This window comes from Natator depressus, chromosome 6 (genome assembly GCF_965152275.1).
Source record: "Natator depressus isolate rNatDep1 chromosome 6, rNatDep2.hap1, whole genome shotgun sequence".
NCBI lineage: Eukaryota > Metazoa > Chordata > Testudines > Cheloniidae > Natator > Natator depressus.
In genome coordinates this window covers 70,534,083-70,545,912 of record NC_134239.1, presented here as the reverse complement: position 1 = coordinate 70,545,912, position 11,830 = coordinate 70,534,083, and the positions used below count along the sequence as shown (strand labels likewise).

Below are 11,830 nucleotides of genomic sequence, written 5' to 3'. Positions count from 1 at the left end.
GCGACTAAAAAGCTCAACATCTGCAACACAATTATCTGAAAGGGGTACACTTCTTTTACTGTGCCTTTGGCTGGCAAAAGGCAATATAAGCGTCATTCTACTAAGACAGCAAAGGGTGCCATCACTTAAATTTGCAGGAATATAACTAAAGGTGCGTGAGCCACAGGTAAAAAACCACCCTGATGGTAGGATGATATGGCCATAATTGTATGAAACATTTACAGCGTGGGAACAATTTAAGAGGGGTTGAGGAATTTGCCGACAGCCCAAGGGCACCTTTGTACTAGTGCAATTAACCACACGCGCACAGGTGACATTGTTGGCCCCGGCCGGGTACGGTGTGTGGAGGGATATAGCCGTGTGAGGCAAGGTATAGTTGGCCGGGCCCCAATTAGCCATGCCAGAGTACTGGGAAGAGAGATTCACGTAAGCAGCGAGCATTGTCTCATTCCCTATTTCCTCAGGGTGATGACATACTGGTATAAGGCATGTACCTAACAATTCTCCGGCTGCTACAGAATCAGACAAACAAAAGTGGGTAACATTTGCTATTGAAGCCAATCTTTCCCATATGTTATATGTCATTCGGGCCCGTAACGGGGGAAGCGCTCCCGAGCCAACCCCTACAGGAAATAGCAGGCACAAAAGGCATACAATCAGCACAGAATTAGCAGTGATTTGGGCGAGAATCGCCACAAACAAAGTCTCAGGAGTCTCTGGCTGTTGATTTGCTGCCAGTCTTCGTTGAGCCGCCGCGACCAATGCTTTTACTGCTCCCCATGTCACGGGCTGGCTTGGGACGCTACGCCTCTTCCGTTTCCGTCCCGCCGTTGTCGACCCGGGAGGCACCACGTTCTCCTCCAAGGTCAGCTGAAACTCCGGTATGGGGTTCGACAGCCCCTGGCGCCACGCCATGCTGTTTCAGTGCCGGTCGCACACACCGGGCTGGAACCCACAACGGTCCTGCAGGGAGAGACACAGCAGCATATCCCCGACCCCAAGTGATTAGAGGTACTGGGCCCAGCCACTGCGGATTGGGCAGCTGACGGTAAAAGACACGCGGTCTTTCCAGTACCTCAGATTTGTGGAAATGGCGATCCGCGGGGGTCTGCTGATCTGCGTTCAGCGTTAAATTATTTAAAGTAAACAAAAGGATATGCATTTGTTGTTGAATGTCTCCTAAGGTTCGGAGACGCAGCTCCCCTTGTTTTAATTGTTTATCAAGCAAGGTTTTGAGCGTGCGATTGGCACGTTCAACAATGGCTTGGCCCGTGGAATTATAAGGGATCCCGTGTTTAAGACGGACGTTCCATTGGGCGCAAAAAGTGGAGAGGGCTGTGGAGCAGTAAGCTGGGGCATTATCCGTTTTAATTTGGCTTGGGCGACCCATAACAGAAAAACAGGCTAGCAAATGGTGAATAACTTTAGCAGTGGCTTCCCCACGCTGTGGGGTTGCCCACAGAAATCCCGAATAAGTATCAACAGAAACATGTAAAAAGGAATAGGGGCGGAACTGTGGCACATGAGTGACATCCATTTGCCATAGCTGATTTGCTGCAGTACCTCTGGGGTTAACGGCATAAGAAAAAGTAGGAGCAGCAGCGGCACAGTGGGGGCAGGAACGAACAATGGAACGTGCATGATCAGCAGGAATGTGAAACTGCCGGGCCAAAACAGAGGCAGACTGATGGAAAAAGGCATGGCTTTCAATGGGGTCAGAAAAGAGGGAATTTACCTGACCACGTAACGCGCGATCAGCGCGTGCATTGCCCTCAGTGAGTGACCCAGGCAGAGGGGTATGACTGCGAATATGAGCAACAAAATAAGGGAAATTACGAGTGGAAATAAGATATTGCAAAGACAAAAATAGGCGAAGGAGGTCCGCATCGACCTGAGGGGTAATGAGGGCAAGGGGTAAATGATCAATCACTTGATAAACATAATGGGTGTCCACAATTAAATTAAAGGGACAATCAGCGAAAAGTTGAAAGGCTAAAATAACAGCAGCCTGTTCTGAACGCTGCGCGGAACGCTGAGGCAGTGTAAAACGAGAACGCCAACGAGGGGGGTCACCTGATTGATAGGTGACGACACCTCGATGTGGAGAGCCATCAGTAAAAAGAGTAACAGCAGAAACAATGGGTTGAGAGCGGCTAAGACGATGAACAATTAGAGGCACCTTTTGTGTAATTACCAACCGAGGATCTTTTGGGGGATTATAAGAAATTTCTCCCACATAATCACAAAGAGCAACCTGCCAAGCCAAAGAGGTGTGGCACAAGGAATCAAATTCACTACGGGACAAGGGGAACACAATATCAACTAAATCAGTGCCAGTAAGTTGCACTGCACGGTGGCGGGCTTTACGAACAAGATCAGACAGGGCATCTAGATATGGGTAAATATTCCGAGGAGGAGTGGAGGAGAGGTACAGCCACTCTATGATAGAGACGGCTGTATTCGTACGGGGTACAAACAGAGCCGCAGTGGGCGTATGAGGGGTGGCAAGAAGAATCAGCCGTAGGGGACGGACCTCAGGGGGTCTGTCCACAAACTGCTGACTTAATGCTGCATTAATTTGTCGAATGCAGGCAATGTGCTCTTTAGTGATGGCAATAACTGCACCCGGTGCTCGGGCTCCACGTAGGAGCTCGAACAACGGCTGCAGCATTGAGGTGGGGAGACGAAAATAGGGCCGAATCCAATTTAAATGACCCAAAATCTGTTGTAATTTAACAAGGGTTAGGGGTTGAGGTAGAGTTAGTGCCGGACGAACCGGAGCAGCATAGGTTTGTAAAACCTTATGGCCGAGGTAGTGGTAGGGATAAGAGCGTTGGATTTTTTCTGGTGCCACCAACAGGCCATTTTGGCCAAGGATTTGAGACAAAGATTCAATCTGTTGTTCCGTGACCTGGGGACCACTAAGCAAAATGTCATCCATATAATGGTAGACCTTTAGCGTAGGGTACCGGGCACGAAAAGGGGTGAGGGCCCGATCCACAAAAAGCTGACACAAGGTTGGACTATTTTGCATTCCCTGGGGTAAGACCTTCCACTGATACCTTTGAGAGGGTTGCTGATTATTATATTGTGGCACCGTGAACGCGAATTTTTCGCGATCTTGTGGGCAAAGGGGGATGGTGAAAAAACAATCTTTTAAATCTAACACACAGAGCTGATCGGTTTGAGGAATTAAATTTGGATTAGGTAATCCATATTGCAAGGGGCCCATAGGTTGGATGCATTTATTTATTTCCCTTAAGTCATGCAACAGCCGCCATGCACCGGATTTTTTCTTAATAACGAACACCGGGGTGTTCCAGGGACTAGTAGAGCTTTCCAAGCGCTGTGCCAGCAAATGCTGCTGCACAAGCGATTGAAGCGCTTTTAGCTTTTCTAGAGGGAGGGGCCACTGGTCAATCCAGACGGGCTCTAAGGATTGCCATACCAAGGGCAATGCGGAGGGCAATGTGGGTGAGGGAGGATTTTGAGCCATCAGATATTAATATCGAGGGTGGTGTCCAGCTTTGTAAGTAAATCACGGCCCCAAATATTGAGGTGGACAGGGAGCACAAAAGGGCGGATAGTAGCAAGGGTACGGCCTCCCGGTGTAGAGACTGTGACCCAAGACAAACTCTGTCGCCCGGGTTTACTACCCCCGATCCCCCACAACTCTTTAGAAGGAACCGTAGGCCAACTAACCGGCCACTCTGGATCACGAATCACCGTAACGTCAGCTCCAGTGTCCACCAGCCCTGTGAAAGGAACATCATTTAAGAGAAGTGTTAACTGAGGTTTCGAGGGGCGGACTGACATTGTCAGAGCAACAAGTGGAGAGGACGCGCTGTGAGACGGCGAGTGAGACAACGTTGATCCAAAGCCGCCTCCGCCCCGAGTTCGATCCTCGGCAGCTGGCACCTGATAGGGGACTAAAATCAATTGTGCAATTGATCGTCCACGCGGGAGCGACTGTGGAAGATGAGTCCACACCTGAACCTTAATAATGCCGGTGTAATCGGCATCAATGACCCCGGGGATGACAAAAAAGCCCTGTTTCCCAGCATGAGAGCGAGGGAGAACGAGACCCACAAAGCCGGCAGGGAGAGGTCCCGTCACCTGGGTAGGTATGGCGCAGACCTCCCCTGGCAGCCGAAAATCAGTGTCCTCCTGCATGATCAAATCAAGCCCTGCACTTCCAGCAGTCGCCGCCCTCATAGAGTCTATGGATTTTAAGGCAGAGGAACGGTTGTCTGAGTGGGAAACACCCCCGTTTGGCCCTGGGTTCGGGGGGGACCCGCCGCGCGGTTTCCCGGCCCGCTACGACACTGATTAGCCCAGTGATAGCCCTTTTGACACTTGGGGCACTTTTTGGAGGGTCGGGCGGGTGCCTTTGATGAGCGGCACTCCCGCTGGAAGTGACCCTCCTTGCCACAGCGGTAACAACGCCTCCCCTCTTTCCCGGTTCTTTTTAGGGCGGCAGCCAGAACTCCAGCTTTATGGGCTTGTGTGCCGATGTTTTGGCACGCCCGTAGCATGTCTGAGAGCTCTAAAATGCCAGAGGCTTGCGCCGTCTGGAGAGCGCGGCGGCAATCCTCATTTGCATTTTCAACTGCCATTTTTAACAGGATTTCCTGAGCTGCCGCAGCGTTATCCACCTGTCGGAGGATAGCCTCCTGCAATCTGTTGGTAAAATCCAGAAAGGACTCTGATGCACCCTGACGGATACTAACAAAGCTTTTAGTAGGCTTGCCTGAATCCGGGACCTTCCGGAAAGCATGCTGGGCGCAGGTGGAAATAAGGGGGAAGAGGGCCTGAGGGAGTTGAGTTTGCATCTCAACGGTAGCAAACGGTCCCTCCCCTGCCAAGTGCTCAAAAATAATACCTTCCGCTCTATGAATCTGGGCCTGGCGTTCCGCCTCCTGCCGATACTCACTAATCCAAATAACATATTGACTGGGTGACAGCATCATGCGCAACAGCGCCTTCCAATCTTCAGGGATCAGGGAGTATCCACTACCTAGCCCTTCAATGAGACCACGCACAAACGTGCTAGTCAGACCGAACTCGCGAATTGCTTTCTTTACCTCTCTAATCACCGAGTAAGGCAAACTGACCCAGGTTCCAACCGGGTTGCCCTGGCCATCGTTCTGCCAGGTCACCGGACAAACCGAGACCAGCTCAGCCAGCTCCTCTGCTGTAAGATCTGAGCGAGCCTTCGCTGCGTGCACCATTTGTTGCACCAGCGAAAGCCTCTGAGCAGATGCAGACGACCCCCTGGGGGGCCCCGAAGCATGGGGTTTCAGGGGGGGATGGTAATCACAGACCGGCTCTGGCGGGGAAGGTAAGGGAGGCGGTGGTAATAAAGGCACTGGGGGCGAAGCAGGGAGAGGGATGGCTGCAGGAGCCGACGGCGGTGGCGAAATCGGCAGCCCCTCTGTTGGTGCGGGAGAGGGTTCTTCCGAAGCGACACACTGTGTTGCATCGGTAGGAGGGGGGGTGGCTGCAGGAGCCGACGGGCGTGGCGAGATCACCAGCCTCGTGAGGGAGGGCCTGTCCGAGGCAACACGCTGTATCGCATCGCGGCAGAGGTGCCAGGCATGTAAAGCCTGCACGGGCGCCCGAGGCTCTTCATGCAATGTCTGGCCCAACCGCTCCCAGTCCGCTAGCTTAAGGGTTCCGGCTTCAGGGTACCACGGGCACTGGGCACTCACCTCCTGTAGCAGGAGAGTGAGTTCTCGAGCGGGGCAGTCATGCTGAGCCTTACGCAGCAGATACTGTAGCTCATTGCGGTGTTGCACTTGCAAAGCAGAGAGGGAGCTTCCCATACTTACCACAATGAAAAATACTCACCGGGATCCGCGAAGCGGATGAGTGACGCGTCTGAAACCCTTGCCGGGCGAGGTGAGTGCTGAGGGCCCCACGTTTGGGCGCCAGTTGTGGCGGTTCAATGATGAGACAGAACACAGGTTTATCCAAGCAAGCAAGCTGGTTAGCTGAAAAGGGCTGCTCCCTGTCAGCTTTCCACCTTCCCTTTTATTATATTTCTCCCCCCTGCGCATTACCTACTTCCACCGCAAAAAGACACAACAAAGGAATACATGACTTTGATTAATATTCTTATTTTCCAGCCTCTATCTACTACAATCCTAATTCTCAGGCCTTGAGGCCAGGCCAAGGAAGCTTCCCACGATTACTGTCCTTTAATTAACTTCCCAGGGTTCATATCTGGTCCTCGTCCTTGGATGGAGCAATGTGTTGCTCCTACACAACAGTCAGGGTGTGCCCTGACTGTTTCCAGGTGGATGGACCAAACATGAACCCTTCAGTTTACAGTTTGGTTCAATGGCTCTCAGTGCCCCCACTACACAAATTGTTCCAACACCCCATCTTTTGGTGAAACCCCACTAGTTCAGTATGTCAGGCCTGATTTGGGTAAGTCTACACTACAAAATTAAGTTGACTTAAGTTACGTCAACATACAGCCTCTACAGTAATTAAATCACTTTTACGTGTCCACACAACGCTTCTTGTGTCAGTGGTGCATGTCCTCACTTACCAGCATTTGCATCGATGCAGAGAGCAGTGCAATGTGGGTAGCTATCCCCCTGTGCAACTTACCATCATCTAACACAGGGTGTTTTGGAAAGGGTTTGCAATGCCTCATGGGGGCAAATGAGTAATATAGGGGTGACTGGGAACATGATTTCCTGGCCCATAATTCAGTTTTCTCCATTCCATAATTTTATCTGCACCCCATAATGTTTCGTGCCTCATTTCAAAAGCCCCACAAACCCACACAGCTGCCATCTGTGTGAGAAGCAAGGACCCTGCACAGCTCTGCACTTTTGTGATGAGCACAGCATTTGAAGAGCCACCAGAGTAGCTGCAGGGAACATCTGTGCATTGTAGCCTTGCTGGGACATAGGAAGAAACAATTCAGGGTTGTCTGTGGCATTCACAGAGCAGCTGCAGATGGTGGAGCGTTGGTTGTGAGCCTGAGAAACACGCACTTCCTGGTGGGATCACATCGTTATGCCAGTATGGGATTGATGAGCAGTGTCAAGGTTCCTTCCCTACTCTGAACTCTAGGGTACAGATGTGGGGACCTGCATGAAAGACCCCCTAAGCTTATTCTTACCAGCTTAGGTTAAAAACTTCCCCAAGGTACAAACTTTGCCTTGTCCTTGAACTGTATGCTGCCACCACCAAGCGTTTTAAACAAAGAACAGGGAAAGAGCCCACTTGGAGACGTCTTCCCCCAAAATATCCCCCCAAGCCCTGCACCCCCTTTCTTGGGGAAGGCTTGATAAGAATCCTCACCAATTTGTACAGGTGAACACAGACCGAAACCCTTGGATCTTAAGAACAATGAAAAATCAATCAGGTTCTTAAAAAGAAGAATTTTAATTAAAGAAGAGGTAAAAGAATCACCTCTGTAAAATCAGGATGGTAACTACCTTACAGGGTAATCAGATTCAAAACATAGAGAATCCCTCTAGGCAAAACCTTAAGTTACAAAAGACACAAAAACAGAAATATACATTCCATCCAGCACAGCTTATTTTACCAGCCATTAAACAAAAGGAAATCTAACGCATTTCTAGCTAGATTACTTACTAACTTTACAGAAGTTCTGAGACTGCATTCCTGATCTGTTCCTGGCAAAAGCATCACACAGACAGACAAACCCTTTGTTTCCCCCACCCTCCAGATTTGAAAGTATCTTGTCCCCTCATTGGTCATTTTGTGTCAGGTGCCAGCGGGGTTATCTTAGCTTCTTAACCCTCTACAGGTGAAAGGGTTTTGCCTCTGGCCAGGAGGGATTTTATAGCACTGTATACAGAACGGTGGTTACCCTTCCCTTTATATTTATGACAAGCAGTGACTGCAGAACTTTCTGATGCTCAAGGCCACATTCCTGGGTGTGTGTGCAGAGCTCTTCCCAGCCCTTCAGCACAACGACACCAAAATGAGAGCTGCACTGACAGTGGGGAAGTGAGTGGTGATTGCTGTGTGGAAGTTTGCAATGCCAGATTGCTACCAATCAGTCAGGAATCAGTTTGGAGCTGGGAAATCCACCGTGGGGGTTGCTGTGATGTAAGTAGAACAGGAGTACTTGTGGCACCTTAGAGACTAACACGTTTATTAGAGCATAAGTTTTCGTGGGCTACAGCCCACTTCATCGGATGCATAGAATGGAACATATAGTAAGAAGACATATATATATATACATACAGATAAGTTGGAAGTTGCCATACAAACTGTGAGAGGCTAATTAGTTAAGATGAGCTATTATCAGCAGGAGAAAAAAACTTTTGTAGTGATAATCAAGATGGCCCATTTAGACAGTTGACAATAAGGTGTGAGGATACTTAATTTAGGGAAATAGATTCAATATATGCAATGACCCAGCCACTCCCAGTCTCTATTCAAACCCAAGTTAATGGTATCTAGTTTGCATATTAATTCAAGCTCAGCAGTTTCTCATTGGAGTCTGTTTTTGAAGCTTTTCTTTTGCAAAATTGCCACCCTTAAATCTTTTACTGAGTGGCCAGAGAGGTTGAAGTGTTCTCCTACCGGTTTTTGAATGTTATGATTCCTGATGTCAGATTTGTGTCCATTTATTCTTTTGCATAGAGACTGTCCGGTTTGGCCAATGTACATGGCAGAGGGGCATTGCTGGCACATGATGGCATATATCACATTGGTAGATGTGCAGGTGAACGAGCCCCTGATGGCGCGGCTAATGTGATTAGCTCCTATGATGGTGTCACTTGAATAAATACGTGGACAGAGTTGGCATCGGGCTTTGTTGCAAGTGTTGCTGGCACTTAGTGCTCAGAGGCAAAACAACAGCAGGGGTTCGTTACTTGGTGTGCTTCACTTAATAATTACAACGGGGTGGAGAAGCAGAAAAGTTTATTTGCAGCTGCAAACCAGGTACAGGGAGAACAGAATCTCAAATCCTGCACACTAGAGCAGGTCATTACACACACTTTTATATTTTTTAATGTTACTGTATTATATATTAGTTAATTAAAATTTTGCACAAATACTTTGCTTTTTTTATATGGGTTATAATAATATTTATTTTTTGTAACTTTTAATAAGTATTTTTAGCAACTTAAACAACTAGCACATTTTGTTTGGCTTTGTAACTGTTTTTTTTATTATTTTTAACTTGGTGTTAGCAAATTTTACACTATAAGTCATTATTTACAACTGCAACATTGTTTTAAGAGCAAAAGAGCTTACTTAAACTAGTCAGGCTTGAATTTTATTAAGGGGGGTTGAGAAGAAGCCTTTAGGCTTTTAGCAGGGAGACTTTGTTGACTCTTATGGTTTTTAATTTTTTTAATTTAACTAGTGGCTATGTTTTGGGGTCTTTAACAATTTTTTTTTTGAGAATATTTATTTTTATTGTTTGAGGCTTTTTTTTATTTATTTATTAGTGGGCTATGTATAAAATTAAAATTTTTAAAACTATGTAAAATAAGCATTTTTACACAGTACTACATACAACACAGTAAATATAACATGATTAATATAGGGAAAAAAACCTTAAATAATAGGCTAAACAACTTACTTAGTTACGGGGAAAGGCCTTAACTAGAAAATAGAGAGCTTAGCTAATCTTTTTTAGTTTGCTGATGAATGCTTTTTACTAGCTGCTTTAGGTGTTGTAAATCAGTTTTTACGGATGGCTTTGCATGTGTTATATTAAAGCAACACATGCCTGCAAACTCTTGGCATAGGTGACTATGGCGTAGAAGCAAATAGTCTACAGCCAGCCTGTTTTGTAGCATACTCTGACGTACTTTTCCTAACTCATGTGAGAGTTGGGCCAGGACGGTTGAGGTTAAGTTAATGCCCTTTCCCACTGTGCAGGCAAGGTGCTCTACTGCGTGATAATTATGCACCAGAAGCTCAGGGATACTAACTAAAGAAAAGGCCAGAGCTGCTGCCTCACTCTTTGAGAATAAGGTTATTTCTGACTTACAGGTGGAATCAAGGGGAATAGCATCCCTTTTATGACGGGCAGATAACTGCAGAGGGTATGGAAAAATCAATGGGGCTACGCGACTAAGAGAGCAGGGACTCTCAGAACTATTGGCCGGGACATAGGAATACGCATGTGTGCTACATATAAGGAACTACTTTGCTGGCAATTTCATGTGCTTGTAGGCAAAGGAGATTTTTATACTGTTATTACATTTAAGTTTTTTATTGGTGAGGTTTTTTTAATGTGAGTAGCATTTACAAACTTTATATAAGAGGGGGCAAGGGTTGCATTGGCTAGGTAATAAGAAAACATGGAGACATCTAACTTATACTGGGCAGATCTAAGGGTATATAAATCAGTATAAGTAAATGTTTTATTTATGGTTTTTAACAGGGAATAATTCTGAACTAGGGTTGGGGCTGCACATACACTAATAAAACAAGTCTTTATGATTGCACTCACTAAAAACGTATGTGGCCAACATAACGACGTTGCGTTCACTGCACTCTGGGCCAATGCTAACCAGGTATTTACGGGTACAATGCCTGAAACAGCAGTACCGGTTAGGCACATGGCCAAGAGGGGGAATAAAATATACTTATTTATTTTTTTGCTTTTTTGGCGGGCTTTCGTTTAAATAGTAATTTTAGTTTAAGATCTTTAGTGGAGGGGACTGAATGCATGGTCCACCTTTCAGCCGGGGTGGGGGTTGACACTGCTTTTAGCCGGGTATAATGAATCTAATTTTTGTGTCCCTCGAACTTTGCTGCTGTGTGGAAGACCAGCAGGACGGTATAGGGTCCCTTCCACTTTTCCTGGAGGGGCTCGTCTTTCCAGGTATGTACGAGCACTGAATCACCAGGCTGCAGGGAGTAGATGGGCGAGTCCAAGGGTAGAGGCTGGGAATCTTTAGTATACTTGTGAAGAGACAAAAGAACAGCAGACAGGGAACACATATATTGAGACAGAAACTTATTTTTTAATTTTTACTTTTTTTTTGACACAGCTGGTGTACTATTTATAGGCTATGTTTTTTTAAACATAATTTTAAAGGGACTGAGCTTTAATCTACTTTTTGGGAGAGCACGGATGTGGAGCAGAACTAGGGGCAGGGCATCAGGCCACTGTAGGGAAGCCTCTTGGCATACTTTTGAGAGATGTTGTTTAAGGGTCTGATTGGTCTGCTTTACTACTTTACTGGCTTGTGGTCTTCATGGTATATGGAGTTTTTAGGGAATCTGTAAGGCATCTGAGATGCTTTGGACAATTTTTGACGTGAAGTGTGTTTTATTGTCAGATTCTGTTTACTGGGGAAGTCCAAAGCGAGGAATAATTTTTTTAACAAACTTGAGCGCCACTGTCCTGGCAGTGCAATTGTGACATGGAAAGGCTTCCGGCCATCTGCTGAATTTATCTACTATGACAAGGAGATACTTGAACTTTTGGGTCCGGGGAAACTTAGTAAAGTCTATTTGCTACACCTGTCCGGGGCTTGGAGTGGGTTCCAGGGCCGCTGGTTGTACTGCGTGTCTTGGTCGGGGGTTATTCTTTTGGCAGACTAGGCATTCTGCTTGTACTTGGGCAGCCAGGGGTCTGAGTCTGGAGGTTATGAAGTACTTTTTTATTAGTTGGATAAGTGTTTCTCTGCCAGCATGAGAGGTTTGATGTAATTTTTGTAATACTGGCAGAATTAGGCTCTTTGGTAAGAGGACTTTCCCTTCTGGGGAATGAAGCCATCCCTCCTTTTCCTGGAGACCAAGTTTGTCAGCTAGCTGTGTTTCTTTTTTAGAATACTGAGGGGTCGGGAGCTCCCCCACTGATGGGATA

General features: G+C 46.9%; 1 long non-coding RNA gene across 2 annotated transcripts; it reads right to left on the bottom strand.

Annotated features, from left to right (window-relative positions):
* Nucleotides 1-462: 462 nt before the first annotated feature.
* Nucleotides 463-6,212, bottom strand: LOC141989236 (uncharacterized). Of its 2 annotated transcripts, XR_012639938.1 has the most exons (4): nucleotides 5,851-6,212; nucleotides 3,703-3,755; nucleotides 1,736-1,802; nucleotides 463-963 (listed from the first exon to the last, which is right to left on the bottom strand). It is a non-coding gene; the product is annotated as an uncharacterized LOC141989236 (long non-coding RNA). The 2 variants fall into 2 exon arrangements; XR_012639937.1 differs by lacking the exon at nucleotides 463-963 and having other exon boundaries at nucleotides 1,106-1,802.
* Nucleotides 6,213-11,830: the final 5,618 nt, after the last annotated feature.